At 43.1% G+C, this 15,612-nt stretch overlaps 1 pseudogene; it reads left to right on the forward strand.

Annotated features, from left to right (window-relative positions):
- Positions 1-14,761, forward strand: part of LOC133361319 (zinc finger protein 208-like) — a 56,144-nt pseudogene extending 41,383 nt beyond the window's left edge.
- The last annotated feature ends 851 nt before the right edge of the window (positions 14,762-15,612 follow it).

The raw sequence follows: 15,612 nt of genomic DNA on the forward strand, positions 1-15,612 counted from the left end.
TCCGCCAATCCAATGCGACGCCTCCCCTCACACAGCCCCGCGCAGCGATCACACGCTCTGAACGGGGCTCGGAGGGCGAATGACTTTGAACGCACACGCGCGACCGCCGCGAGCGGGTGATCACGTTCGTTTAAAGGGATCGCGGAACGGGTGTTTACGGTGGGTGTGAGCCCTCACAGCGCACAAGTCTCCACGGCGACAGGCAGAGCGGGCACCCGTGTTCTCTAACACACGTAAACTGTAACACTTTAAAGATAACATTAAACATGAAACGACTATAAAGTAGGTTTTTTTATGTAATTTATAAGAACGTAAACGGAGGGACAGTATTAGGATATCTATACTCTTTGGTGCTTTCGGCAAAGTCACGTAGGAAGAAATAAAACAAAATAAATCACGACGTTTCGGACGCACCACAAGCGCCCGAAACGATGTCTGCAGCAGACATCGTGCTGCTCGCAGCAGACATCGCGGACATCGCGATTGTCACCTGAAGACGGGCGCTTGTGTTTCGTCCGAAACGTGATTTACCTTGTTTCATTTCTACCTACGTGACTTTACCGAAAGAACCAACGAGTATTAATTCCTGCAGTCACGAAAGCTTCAAATCAATATTAGAATACCATTAGAAGTATTATAATCACAATGTGATCGTATTCGAATCACACTCTGCGCATATGTATGTATAATAGGATACGTGCAAGCGAACTGTGCTCGTATGTATGTAATATGTATGTCCGTTGGACATGCGAACCGGGGGTCTGATATGCGAACTGGAGGGTACAGGATTAGGATCTAATAAAAATGATTAGAATAACACTATGGTCATATTAGAATTACACTGAGCTAGAATGTATGTTATATGTAGATGCACATCGGGAGTCGTAAATGTAACCTAGGAGGTGCGCGGTTTTAATCGCATTTAAATTCATCTTCTTGGTTCTTTCGGTAAAGTCACGTAGAAGGAAAATAATATGACTTTGAAACCCCCCCCCCGCCCACCTACGCATTTCCCATAAATATGCTAAATTCCTCTTGATATGCAAATTAATTTGTCAAGGCGCTCTTCTTCACCCTCCAACCCAGCTTAAATATACGCTCCAAGCTTGGTTGTGTTTCATTCTTCACCTGAGGATGGCTGCTTGCGTTGTAGCCGAAACGTCGTGAGAATTATTTTATTATGTTTTATTTTTAAAACCTATTACTAGGATATAAAGAGTTAAATAAGGGAAGGCGGGACAAAGGGTGGGGGTAGATTCACAACGAGAATAAGAGCGGGGGAGGAACGAGGTCCGGGGCTGTTTTTGTGGAATATCGGGTCCTGGCTGGTTGCTGTTTCGTCGTTGTGTCGGGGTCGCTGGCCCCCGAGATCCCTCCCTCGATAATGCTTACGGCCGGGCTAACATCATCACTCGCCCCCCCCCCCCCCCCGCTGCTATGTGAACCGCTGCTGGGTTCCTCACCCATGGTGTGGGAGCCGTCGCTCGAAGATTCCCCTCCACCGCGGGTCCGCGTAATAGGCATGGTTAGTTACCGAGTAGTATTCTGCCCCTCTTCACGCTACTACGATACCTCCCTTTCCTAATCGCGCACCTGCAACCAACACGTTTACTGCCGTACGCACCCTCACAGTCGTGTGTGTCTGCAGCAAGCGCGTGTATGTGTACCTATGGACGCGCGCGCGTGTGTTGTGTAGGGGGAACGGTAGTGTAGTGGTTAGCGTGCTGTCTGTGTCTGTGTGTGTGTCTGTGTGTGTGTGTCTGTGTGTGTGCGTGTGTGGTGTGTGGGGAGCGGTAGTGTAGTGGTTAGCGTGCTGTCTGTGTGTCTGTGTGTGTGTGTGTCTGTCTGTGTGTGTCTGCGTGTGTCTGTGTGTGTGTGTGTCTGTGTGTGTGTCTGTGCGTGTGTGGTGTGTGAGGAGCGGTGGGTGTAGTGGTTAACGCTACGCTGCGCTACAAACCCGGCGAACCGAGTTCGATTCCCGCTCACGGCCACCACCGGTGACGATTATTTGAACCTCCCCTAGGTCGACTCAGCCTCAAACGATTAACTGGTGTGGCGTATTCACATCGCCACTGGGGAGACAAAGGCGGCCGGGCGTGGTGGATACAAGTCCCGGGCGAAGCCGGGTAGTACAGCTAGTATAATTTAAAAACATTAACATATACATTTGAAGAATATACAAATTACCGTAAACAAATGTTAAAGTAAACTCTAAATCTGTGAACTCTAACAATATAACCTATGAGCTATACATTAAAACGCTATAAAATGACATTATTAACTAGTGTTATAGATTAGCAAACCGTACAATGAAGTGTTATATTTGAATCTCAATCGAATTATTATAATCATTCCGTGGTCCTCTTCGAATCGCACTATGCTCGTAAGTATGTAACATGTATGTATGTAACATGGTACATGCATGTATGTAACATGTCTGTATGTAATATGGACGTGCGAACCAATGGTGGAATATGTGAAACATGAAGGTGCAGGATCAGGATGGGATTAAAATTATTTGAATAACACTTTGGTGGAATTAGGATCAAGCTGTCCACTGCTGGATGAATGTCCCATCTCAATGGCATCAAATAGCAATATTCAGTATGAATATGTAAAATATTCGCACAAACCCAATATTAGCCCGTGAAATAATGAATCGTTACAATTGTAATGACTCCGGACTCAGACTGCAGAGGGTTCTTTTATTTAGCCTTTAACGCGGTTTTAGACCCCAGGCGTCACGATATAGCAACGACGACGACGAGACAGCAACCAGCCAACACAGCCCCAAACCTCGTTCCTCCCCCTCTCTCATTCTCGGCGTGAACCTCCGCCCACACTTGGTCTCGCCTTCCCTTCTCGAACTCTCTCTATCTTGTTGTCATCACTTGTCTCTTAGTTGAGGCACTGTCTTTACATCACCCACCTCTATGACCTCTACCTGACGCCGCCAATGGGCGGAGCAACTTGGGGGACATACAGATATGTATGTAAATTATCTGTTCAATCGAACCGGGGGTCGGATATGTGAACTGTGGGGGGGGGGGGGGGGTACAGGGCAAGAATAGCATTCAAATTTTAGAATAACAATATGGTCGTATTAACATTTTAATGGGCTTTAATGCATGTTACGTGCAAATGCAAATCGTTAGTCGTAAATGCGAGGGAGGGGTTAAGAGGTGCACGTTTAATCCAGTGTTAACATTTATTTTAGCATCATATTTAAGGACACTGATGTTGATAAGAATTTGTCTGGACATGGCACGTGCCTTGTTCTACTCGATCAACCAAAATGAGTACAATGTCGGTCATACAGGAGTGTGATTTCATTCATGAGTAGTATTCACACAGCCCCGATGACACTAACCTACCTAAAGTTATGGTTAAACAAAGTAATCTTGAGTGACTTAATTCTCAGCTCAAACATGATCATCGTAATCATTTCCAAAGACGTGTGGGGTCCTGCGAGAGCAGGTCCTAACTACAAACAGCTGGGCAGCAGAATCAAAAGTAGCTGCGTCGCCCTCGAAATGTGATGTTGCTGCTGTTGTCGCTGCTGTTGTTGCTGCTGTAGTTGCTTCTGTTGCTGTAATATACGCAGGGAGGTGGTGTTCCGTGATGGGATGACGCCTTTGATCAAAGACTGATCAAACTTAACCAATTGACGCCCTTGATCGTCGCATTTGATCAACTCTGATATTGTATACTCTCACATGTTAAGCTCTATCATAGTGAAACATAATATTATAACCTATGAACTACAACCTATGCATTGTAACGCTGTAAAAGAATATTATCTATTGGGTTTCACTCCCTCGTCGAGAAGGCCGCTCTCTTCCTTTTCTAAAGTTACACGCTAATTTCTATGCATTCACTTTAAATCGAGGACAAAGTTTTTCCATTTATTCAAAATAAGCGCACAATTACACACTGAGATGCACTTACATATTCATGCATGAAGCACAATGGGCACATTACCCTTCGGTATGTTAATATACATGCGGATTGTACCTTCCAAAATTAAGAATCGAATGCAAATATCCTGAAAGACAAAGGATTGGATCCTAGGGGGGGAGTTATAAGGCGGCTCAGAAGCAGAGCTCAATGCCATTTCGAGAGGGAACTTGATGAGGTTGGACGCTCGACTCGTCGCTCTGCTGATCGTCCTTCAACCGCGAGACAACGCAGCTTGGCGAGCACAATTGCTGTGTCGACAGTTAGGCGACTTTGCGTTCGGAGAGTTCGTGGCGACATCTTCAGACGGGTTTCAGACACCGATATATATCGTGAATCTCCAAGTAAGTGTCTATTTTCTCGGATAAAATCTTAAACGTGTTCGTCGTCAAATTTACGGGATTTTTTTGTGTCTCGCTTAGACGCGAGTGTCGTTCTTGTTTTATCAGTTAACAAAATCTAAACATCCTTGCGGCCGATAGCGTTCTTTTGACTCGATAACACCGCTGCTGTTACTACGCTCACATGGAGCAGAGACGCTCTACACAGCCCCACGCACACGGAGGCAAGAAGCCATTCAATTGCTCTGTGTGTGGGAAGACATTTTTACGGCAATCAAATCTTAAGAGACACCAGAGAACACACACGGGCGAGAAGCAATTCCTGTGCTCTGTGTGTAGGAAGACATTTGCACGGTCATCAACTCTTCAAGATCATAAGAAAACGCACACGGGCGAGAAGCCATTCCTGTGCCCTGTGTGTGGGAAGACATTTGCAAAGTCATCACATCTTCAAAGTCACCAGAAAACACACACGGGCGAGAAGCCATTCCTGTGCCATGTGTGTGGGAAGGCATTTGCACACTCATCACATCTTCAGAGTCACCAGAGAACACACACGGGCGAGAAGCCATTCCTGTGCCCTGTGTGTGGGAAGACATTTGCACAGTCATCACATCTTCAGAGTCATCAGAGAACACACACGGGCGAGAAGCCATTCCTGTGCTCTGTGTGTGGGGAGGCCTTTACACGGGCATCAACTCTTCAAACTCATCAGAGAACACACACGGGCGAGAAGCCATTCCTGTGTTCTGTGTGTGGGAAGGCATTTTCACTTTCAGCAAACTGCCAACGCCATCAGAAAACACATACGGGCGAGAAGCCATTCCTGTGCTCTGTGTGTGGGAAGGCATTTGTACGGTCATCAACCATGAACAGGCATCAGAAGGTCCACAATGATAGGAAACTGAAATCAAAAGCTGAAATTCAAGGTGCTGCAATTGGTCCTGAAGAAGTTTCCACCTTCGATCCCATGCAGTTGGATCCCGAGAGATGGCTGGATGTAATGGAGTGGCTCGAGAGTCAACCAGAGAGCTCGGGGTGACTGAAAAAAAATATTATGTTACTGTGGTTATACCTTTTAAGCCGTATCGAGTACTTTTGTGTGTAATTTTAGCCATTTTAGTTTTACAGTTTGTGAGAGTTTAATGACGTGCCCAGTGGTGGTTTGTAATGTTATCGGATTACTTGCCGAAGTGGTGTGATGAGCACTGGTTGTGAGAGGGTTCAATTGTAGTCGTAATATGTTCCTGTTGAGCTAAAGTTGGAATGCGTCTGTAGGTACATCTTTACTCAACATTTTAAAGATTTTTTGTCAAGTGTATGGCTTTTTTTGATTGGTATTAATCGATTTTAGATAGCTGATTTCAGGATGTACATTGATGACGCGTTCGTTGGATATATGGCCTTGACTTCAACATATACGCACAGTGAACAAACGTGATGAACTAATAAGGAAATCATGGGGAATGATACTTTAACGCTTTGGTATTCCTAGAACGGAAATGGTTTGCATTGTACTGGAAATGTGTGAACATAGGACATAATAAATATTCCCTTCGAGTTTTGACGTAAAAATGATTGCAGATGAATAAAAACGTATTTTTTACAAATGTTTGTCCGTTCTTTATTTTATAATGTTCCTAGCAAAAACATGTTAAGCTAATTTCAGGTGGAGGATCACCGTCACACAAGTGTGCCCATAACCGGCAGTATCTTGGCTGTCTACGCGATTAACACGTGTTCCTTGAGGTGGAAAGGTCCCCGTAGTCAATCGTTCATCAACGTACCAGTCACTAATCCCGAAGTATGTCGGGGATAAACTGAACTCTATAACATGTAAACTGTAATACTATAAACGATAACACTAAACATTAAACGATTATAAACTAGTGTTTTAATTTATAACCATATAAACGGAGGTAAGGTATTATAATATCATTAGAATCATTAAAAGCAGTGTGGTCATATAAGAATCGCACTATGCTCATATGTATGTAAAGTGTACGTGCAAAGATCGGATAAAAATTATTACAATTACAACATGGTCATATGACAATCACGATTTTCACTGCTAGATGTCATCGAATAACAAAAGACGGAATATATTTATATAAATACACGCACAAACCCATTATAAACTCATGAGATTATGAATCGTTACAATTATTATAACAATCACAAATTGTGACAAAGCGAAATTCCCACAAGCAAAACACCACGCTCACGTGACGAATTTTTAAACAAATTGCTACACTCAAGTGACAGAACTTAACAAAAAAACGCCGCAATAAAAAGAACAAAATCTATGGACAAATCCTAAAAACAGACAACACACGCACGTTAGTAGCTGTTAGAAGAAAACACCACCGAGCACCTTCAACTATTCACATACAGCCCCAAAGAGCCAACTCGTAAATGGGGCGGTATATGACAGCCTTCGCTGCTGTCGACGGGGCCAAGCAGCGAGTGTTTAACTCCATTGTTTCAGAATCCGTGTCATCACCCGGCCACAGCGCCTTACCCAAACTACATCTCCCCAACAAGGCAGCCTTCCCTATGCTGTGTATTTTAGCAGTTTATTTACGGACGCACTTGAAGATAACAATTCGTCTAGAAAAGGCAGGCGACTTGTTCTACCAACATGATTTCAATTTATATCCGAAAGAAGTATGAGTTCATTTATGAGTAGTATTCACTAAGCCCCGATGGCACTTACCTACACACAGTTATGATTAAACAAAGTAAACATTAGTCGCTCATCTCAGCTCAGACATGATCATAGCAATTATTTCCACATCCGTGTCGGGTCCCACGAGAACAGGGCACGTTCACAAACTCTCAGATTTTAAACTCACATTGTATACTCTAACATTATAAACTCTAACAATGTAACCTTTAAAACTATGAGCTATACATTGTAACGCTTTAAAATAACACTACAAACTAGTGTTATAGTAAACTATAATGTTGTGAACTCTAACAATATAAGCTAACAGCGATACATTATAACGCTATAAAATAACATCATAAACAAGTGTGATATTCGAATCTCATTCGAATTCTTTGCTTCACACCGTGGTCCTCTAAGAATCACACTATGCTCGTGAGTATGTAACATGTCTGTATGTAATATGCATGAATGTAATATGTATGTATGTAACATGTCTGTATGTAATATGTATGCATGAGATATGTCTCTATGTAGTATGTATGCATGTAACATGTATGTATGTAATATGGACGTGCGAACCAAGGGTGGGATATGTGAAGCGGAAGGTGCAGGATCAGGATGGGATTAAAATTATTTGAATACCCCTTTGGAGGTATTAGGATCAAGCTGTCTACAATTGGATGAATGTTCCATCTCAATGGCATCAAATAGCAATATTCAGTATGAATATGTAAAATAATCGCACAAACCCAATATTAGCCCGTGAAATAATGAATCGTTATAATTGTAATGACTCCGTAGTCAGACTGCAGAGGGTTCTTTTATTTAGCCTTTAACGCGGTTTCAGACCCCAGGCGTCACGATATAGCAACGACGACGACGAGACAGCAACCAGCCAACACAGCCCCAAACCTCGTTCCTCCCCCTCTCTCATTCTCGGCGTGAACCTCTGCCCACACTTGGTCTCGCCTTCCCTTCTCGAACTCTCTCTATCTTGTTGTCACCACTTGTCCCTTAGTTGATGCACTGTCTTTACATCACCCACCTCTATGACCTCTACCTGACCCCGCCATGGGCGGAGCAACTTGGGGGACATACAGATGTGTATGTAAATTATCTGTTCAATCGGGGGTCGGATATGTGAACCGTGGGGTGGGGGGGTACAGGGCAAGACTTGCATTCAAATTTCAGAATAACAATATGGTCGTATTAGCATTTTAATGGGCTTTAATGTATGTTACGTGCAAATGCAAATCGTTAGTCGTAAATGCGAGGGAGGGGTTAAGAGATGCACGTTTAATCCAGTGTTAACATTTATTTTAGCATCATATTTAATGACACTGTTGTTGATAAGAATTCGTCTGGACATGGCACGTGCCTTGTTCTACTCGATCAACCAAAATTAGTACAATTGTCGGTCATACAGGAGTGTGATTTCATTCATGAGTAGTATTCACACAGCCCCGATGACACTAACCTACCTAAAGTTATGGTTAAACAAAGTAATCTTGAGTGACTTAATTCTCAGCTCAGACATGATCATCGCAATCATTTCCAAAGACGTGTGGGGTCCTGCGAGAGCAGGTCCCCACTCGGAATCGGAAGTAGCTGCGTCGCCCTCGAAATGTGATGTTGCTGCTGTTGTTGTCGCTGCTGTTGTTGCTGCTGTAGTTGTTTCTGTTGCTGCAATAAACGCAGGGAGGTGGTGTTCCGTGATGGGATGACGCCTTTGATTAAAGCCTCTGATCAAACTCACCCGATTGACGCCCTTGATCGTCGCATTTGATCAACTCTGATATTGTATACTCTCACATGTTAAGCTCTATCATAGTGAAACATAATATTATAACATATGAACTACAACCTATCCATTGTAACGCTGTAAACGAATATTATCCATTGGGTTTCACTCCCTCGTCGAGAAGGCCGATCTCTTCCTTTTCCAAAGTTACATGCTAATTTCTCTGCATTCACTTTAAATCGAGGACAATGTTTTTTTCATTTATTCAAAATAAGCGCACAATTACACACTGAGAGATGCACTTACATATTCACGCATGAAGCACAATGGGCACATTACCCTTCGGTATGTTAATAGACATGCGGATTGTACCTTCCAAAATTAACAATCGAATGCAAATATCCTGAAAGACAAAGGATTGGATCCTAGGGGGGGGAGTTATAAGGCGGCTCAGAAGCAGAGCTCAATGCCATTTCGAGAGGGAACTTGATGAGGTTGGACGCTCGACTCGTCGCTCTGCTGATCGCCCTTCAACCGCGAGACAACGCAGCCTGGCGAGCACAATTGCTGTGTCGACAGTTAGGCGACTTTGCGTCGGGAGAGTTCGTGGCGACATCTTCAGACGGGTTCCAGACATCGATATATAGTGAATCTCCAAGTAAGTGTCTATTTTCGGGGATAAACTCTTAAACGTTTTCGTCGTCAAATTAGCGGGATTTTTTTGCGTCTCGGTTAGAGTGTCGTTCTTGTTTTAGCAGTTAACAAAATCCAAAACTCAACGCTAAACATCCTTGCGGCCGATAGCGTACTTTTGACTCAATAACACTGCTGCTGTTATTACGCTCACATGGAGCAGAGACGCTCTCCACAGCCCCACGTCCACGGAAGCAAGAAGTCCTTCAATTGCTCTGTGTGTGGGAAGACATTTTCACGGCCATCACATCTTCAGATTCACCAGAGAACACACACTGGCGATAAGCCATTCCTGTGCCCTTTGTGTGGGAAGACATTTGCACACTCGTCAACTCTTCAAAACCATCAGAGAACACACACGGGTGAGAAGACGTTCTTGTGCCCTGTGTGTGGGAAGACATTTGCACACTCATCAACTCTTCAAACTCACCAGAGAACACACACCGGTGAGAAGCCGTTCTTGTGCCCTGTGTGTGGGAAGACATTTGCACAATCATCAAATCTTCAAGCTCATGAGAAAACACACACGGGCGAGAAGCCATTCCTGTGCTCTGTGTTTGGGAAGACATTTTCACACCCATCAAATCTTCAAGCTCATGAGAAAACACACACGGGCCAGAAGCCATTCCCGTGCTCTGTGTGTGGGAAGGCATTTGCACGGTCATCAACCATGAACAAGCATCAGAAGGTCCACAATGATAGGAAACTGAAATCAAAAGCTGAAGTTCAAGGTGCTGCAATGAGTCCTGAAGATAATTCCACCTTCGATCCCATGCAGTTGGATCCCGAGAGATGGCTGGATGTAATGGAGTGGCTCGAGAGTCAACCAGAGAGCTCGGGGTGACTGACAAAATATTATGTCATGTGGTTATACCTTTTAAGCCGTATCGAGTACTTTTGTGTGTAATTTTGACTATTTTAGTTTTACAGTTTGTGAGAGTTTAATGACGTGCCCAGTGGTGGTTTGTAATGTTATCGGATTACTTGCCGAAGTGGTGTGATGAGCACTGGTTGTGAGACTGTTCAATTGTAGTCGTTATATGTTCCTGTTGAGCTAAAGTTGGAATGCGTCTGTAGGTACATCTTTACTCAACATTTTCAACGGGTTTTGTCAAGTATATAGCTGTTTTTGATTGGTATTAATCGACTTTAGATCGTCGATTTCAGGATGTACATTGATGACGCGTTCGTTGGATATATGGCCTTGACTTCAACATAGACGCACAGTGAACACATGTGGTGAACTAATAAGGAAATCATGGGGAATGATACTTTAACGCTTTGGTATTCCTGGAACGGAAATGGTTTGCATTGTACTGGAAATGTGTGAACATAGGACGTAATAAATATTCCCTTCGAGTTTTGACGTAAAAATGATTGCAGATGAATAAAAACGTATTTTTAACAAATGTTTGTACGGTCTTTATTTTATAATGTTCCTAGCAATAACATGTTAAGATAATTTCAGGTGGAGGATCTCCGTCACACAAGTGTGCCCTTAACCGGCAGCATCTTGGCTGTCTACCCGATTAACACGTGTTCCTTGAGGGGAAAGGTCCCCGTAGTTAATCGTTCATCAACGTACCAGTCCCTAATCCCGAAGTATGTCGGGGATAAACTGTATTCTATAACATGTAAACTGTAATACTATAAAAGATAACACTGAACATTAAACGATTATAAACTAGTGTTTTAATTTATAACCATTTAAACGGAGGTAAGGTATTATAATATCATTAGAAGCATTAGAATCACAGTGTGATCGTATAAGAATCACGCACAAACCCATTCTTAACTCATGAGATTATGAATCATTACAATTATTATAACAATCACAAATTGTGACAAAGCGAAATTCCCACAAGTAAAACACCACGCTCACGTGACGAATTCTTAAACAAACTGCTACACTCAAGTGACAGAACTTAACAAAAAAACGCCGCAATAAAAAAAACAACATCAATGGACAAATCGTAAAAACAGACAACACACGCACGTTAGTAGTTGTTAGAAGAAGACAACACCTAGCACCTTCAACTATACACATCAAACAGCCAACTCGTAATTGCGGCGGTATATGACAGCCTTCGCTGCTGTCGACAGGGCCAAGCAGCGAGTGTTTAACGCCATTGTTTCAGAATCCGTGTCATCACCCGGCCACAGCGCCTTAGCCAAACTACATCTCTCGAACAAGGCAGCCTTCCCTATGCTGTGTATATTAGCAGTTTATTTTCGGACGCATTTGAAGATAACAATTCGTCTAGAAAAGGCAGGCGACTTGTTCTACCAACACGATTTCAATTTATATCCGAAAGAAGTATGAGTTCATTCATGAGTAGTATTCATTAAGCCCCGATGACACTAACCTACACACAGTTATGATTAAACAAAGTAAACATTAGTCGCTCATCCCAGCTCAGACATGATCATAGCAATTATTTCCAAATCCGTGTCGGGTCCCACGAGAACAGCACGGCCACAAACTCTCAGATTGAAGAAGAAGTCGCTGATTTGCCATCGAATGGTTTCGTAGCTGCTGTAGTTGCTTCTGTTACTGTTATATCGGCAGCATGTTGGTGTCCCGTGACACCAACCTACCAGACCAACGCCATCGATCGACGTCTTGGATATACTCTCACATTGTAAATTCTCACACTGTGAACTTTAACATTATGAACTTCAACAATGGTAACTTAAAAACATTCACATATACAGTAATCTAAAAATTACTGTAAATTAGTATTGTTAGTAAACTCTAAATTTGTGAACTCTAACAATATAACCTATGAGCTATACATTATAACACTATACAATAACATAATTAACTAGTGTTATAGATTAGAACAACCTACATTGAAGTGTGATATTCGAATCGCATTCGAATTACTCGAATCACTCCGTGGTCCTCTTCGAATCACACTACGGTCGTAAGTATGTAACATGTCTGTATGTAACATATCTGTTTGTAGTAAGTATATGTGCATGTAACATGTATGCATGTAACATGTATGTATGTAACATGGTACATGCATGCATGTAACATGTATGTATGTAACATGTATGTATGTAATATGGACGTGCGAACCAAGGGCGGGATATGTGAAACGGAAGGTGCAGGATCAGGATGGGATTAAAATTACTTGAATAACACTTTGGTGGTATTAGGATCAAGCTGTCCACTGCTGGATGAATGTTCCATCTCAATGGAATCAAATAACAATATTCAGTATGAATATGTTAAATAATCGCACAAACCCAATATTAGCCCGTGAAATAATGAATCGTTACAATTGTAATGACTCGTTTGATAAAAGTATTTAATCAAAGTTTGTTATCCCATCACGTAACACCACTGGAACTGAAGCATATTAAGCAGCAACAACAGCAGCAGCAGCAACAGCAGAAGCAGCAGCAACTGCAGCAGCAGAAACTGCAGCAGCAACTGCAGCAGCAGCAACTGCAGCAGCAGCAACTGCAGCAGCAGCAGCAACTGCAGCAGCAGCAACTGCAGCAGCAGCAACTGCAGCAGCAGCAACTGCAGCAGCAGCAACTGCAGCAACACAAGTCTGACCTTAACCGGCAACGTCTTGGCTGTCTCCACCATCAACATGTGTTCCTAGAGGGGAAAGGTCCCCGTTATAAATAGTTTAGCAACGTTCCGTTCCCTAATTCCGAAGTATACTGGAGATCACTTGTACTCTAAAACATGTAAACTGTAACGCTTTAAAGATAACATTAAACGAATATAAACTAGTTTATTTTATATAATTTATAAGACCGTAAACGGAGGGACAGTATTAGAATATCTATACTCTTTGGTTATTTCGGTAAAGTCACGTAGGTATAAATAAAACAAAATAAATAACGACGTTTCGGACGCAACACAAGCGCCCGAAACGATGTCTGCAGCAGACATCGCGCTGCTCGCAGCAGACATCGCGGATATCGCGATTCTCACCTGAAGACGGGCGCTTGTGTTTCGTCCGAGACGTGATTTACCTTGTTTCATTTCTACCTACGTGACTTTACCGAAAGAACCAACGAGTATTAATTCCTGCAGTCACAAAAGCTTAAAATCAATATTAGAATATCATTAGAAGTTTTATAATCGCAATGTGATCGTAATAGAATCTGCACATATGTATGCATATTACATACATACATACTATGGTCGTATGTATGTAATATGTATGTCCGTTGGACATGCGAACCGGAGCCATAGAGAATGCATTGGAGCGCCCCCGTTCGAAAAAAAACATCTTTCAATGTAAGTCTATGGGGCCACTCGGGGCGATTCTCAGCCGGAGTAAAATCGCCCCAAAAGAGGCGGTACTCCACAGAACGTAGCATGACGCTGATTGGACTATATCCAGAGGCTTGCAGTGACGGCTAGCGTGACTGTGGTTGAATGACATTGGTGGTGCGTCGCCCAATCGCCCTAATGAAGAAACCGCCCCTGATTGTAACGCTGTAAAAGAATATTACCTATTTGGTTTCACTCCCTCGTCGAGAAGGCCGCTCTCATCCTTTTCTAAAGTTACATGCTAATTTCTCTGCATTCACTTTAAATCGAGGACAAAGTTTTTCCATTTATTCAAAATAAGCGCACAATTACACACTGAGATGCACGAACTGAAGGGATGCAGGATTAGGATCGGATTAAAATTATTACAATAACACTATGGTCGTATTATAATTACACTGAGCTAGAATGTATGTTATATGTAGATGCATATCGCGAGTCGTAAATGCAAAATGGGAGGTGCGCGGTTTTGATCGCATTAAATTTATGATAATAACAACGTGGTCCTATTAGAATCACGCTATCGACTGCTGCTGATGTTTCGATGGCGACCTCCGATTCGGGCTCAGCTCTTCATTTACTCGCCTGGTTGGTGCCGCGGGACGCAGCGTCTCATCCGACAGGCGTTGCAGCAGCTGGGTGATGGCATCCGTGAGTTTGTCAACTTTCTCTTCAAGTTGAGGCCGTCTCCCTCGTGTTCTCCTCCCTCTGGGCGTGCTGTGGGTTGCTCATGGCCGAGTTGGAGCTGCATGTTGAATCGGGTGTAGACGTTATTTTAGCAATATATTTAAGTACAGTGTTGTGTTTAGAATGCGTCTAGACAAGGAAGGTGACTTGTCCTACACGGGCAGCCAAAATGATTACAAATTATGTCATTAAACAATGTGAGTTCATTCATGAGTAGTATTCGCTGAGCCATGATGACACTAACCTACGTACAGTTATGGTTAAACAAAGTAATATTTAGTCACTTAATTCTCAGTTCAGACATGATCATCGCAATCATTTCCAAAGACGTGTGCGGTCCCGCGAGAGCAGTGCCCGGCTACAAATAGCCGGGCAGCAGAAGCAGCAGAATCAGAAGTAGCAGCGTCGCCCTCGAAATGTGATGTTGCTGCTGTTGTTGTCGCTGCTGTTGTTGCTGCTGTAGTTGCTTCTGTTGCTGTAATAAACGCAGGGAGGTGGTGTTCCGTGATGGGATGACGCCTTTGATTAAAGCCTCTGATCAAACTCACCCGATTGACGCCCTTGATCGTCGCATTTGATCAACTCTGATATTGTAGACTCTCACATGTTAAGCTCTATCATAGTGAAACATAATATTATAACCTATGAACTACAACCTATCCATTGTAACGCTGTAAAAGAATATTACCTATTGGGTTTCACTCCCTCGTCGAGAAGGCCGCTCTCTTCCTTTTCTAAAGTTACATGCTAATTTCTCTGCATTCACTTTAAATCGAGGACAAAGTTTTTCCATTTATTCAAAATAAGCGCACAATTACAAACTGAGATGCACTTACATATTCATGCATGAAGCACAATGGACACTTTACTCTTCGGTATGTTAATAGACATGCGGATTGTACCTTCCAAAATTAACAATCGAATGCAAATATCCTGAAAGACAAAGGATTGGATCCTAGAGGGGGAGTTATAAGGCGGCTCAGAAGCAGAGCTCAATGCCATTTCGAGAGGGAACTTGATGAGGTTGGACGCTCGACTCGTCGCTCTGCTGATCGCCCTTCAACCGCGAGACAACGCAGCCTGGCGAGCACAATTGCTGAGTCGACAGTTAGGCGACTTTGCGTCGGGAGAGTTCGTGGCGACATCGTCAGACGGGTTCCAGACATCGATATACCGTGAATCTCCAAGTAAGTGTCTTTTTTCGCGGACAAACTCTTAA

The sequence above is a fragment of the Lethenteron reissneri genome, chromosome 72 (assembly GCF_015708825.2).
Source record: "Lethenteron reissneri isolate LAM-NWPU_2019-01 chromosome 72, ASM1570882v1, whole genome shotgun sequence".
In the NCBI taxonomy this organism is placed as follows: Eukaryota; Metazoa; Chordata; class Hyperoartia; order Petromyzontiformes; family Petromyzontidae; genus Lethenteron; species Lethenteron reissneri.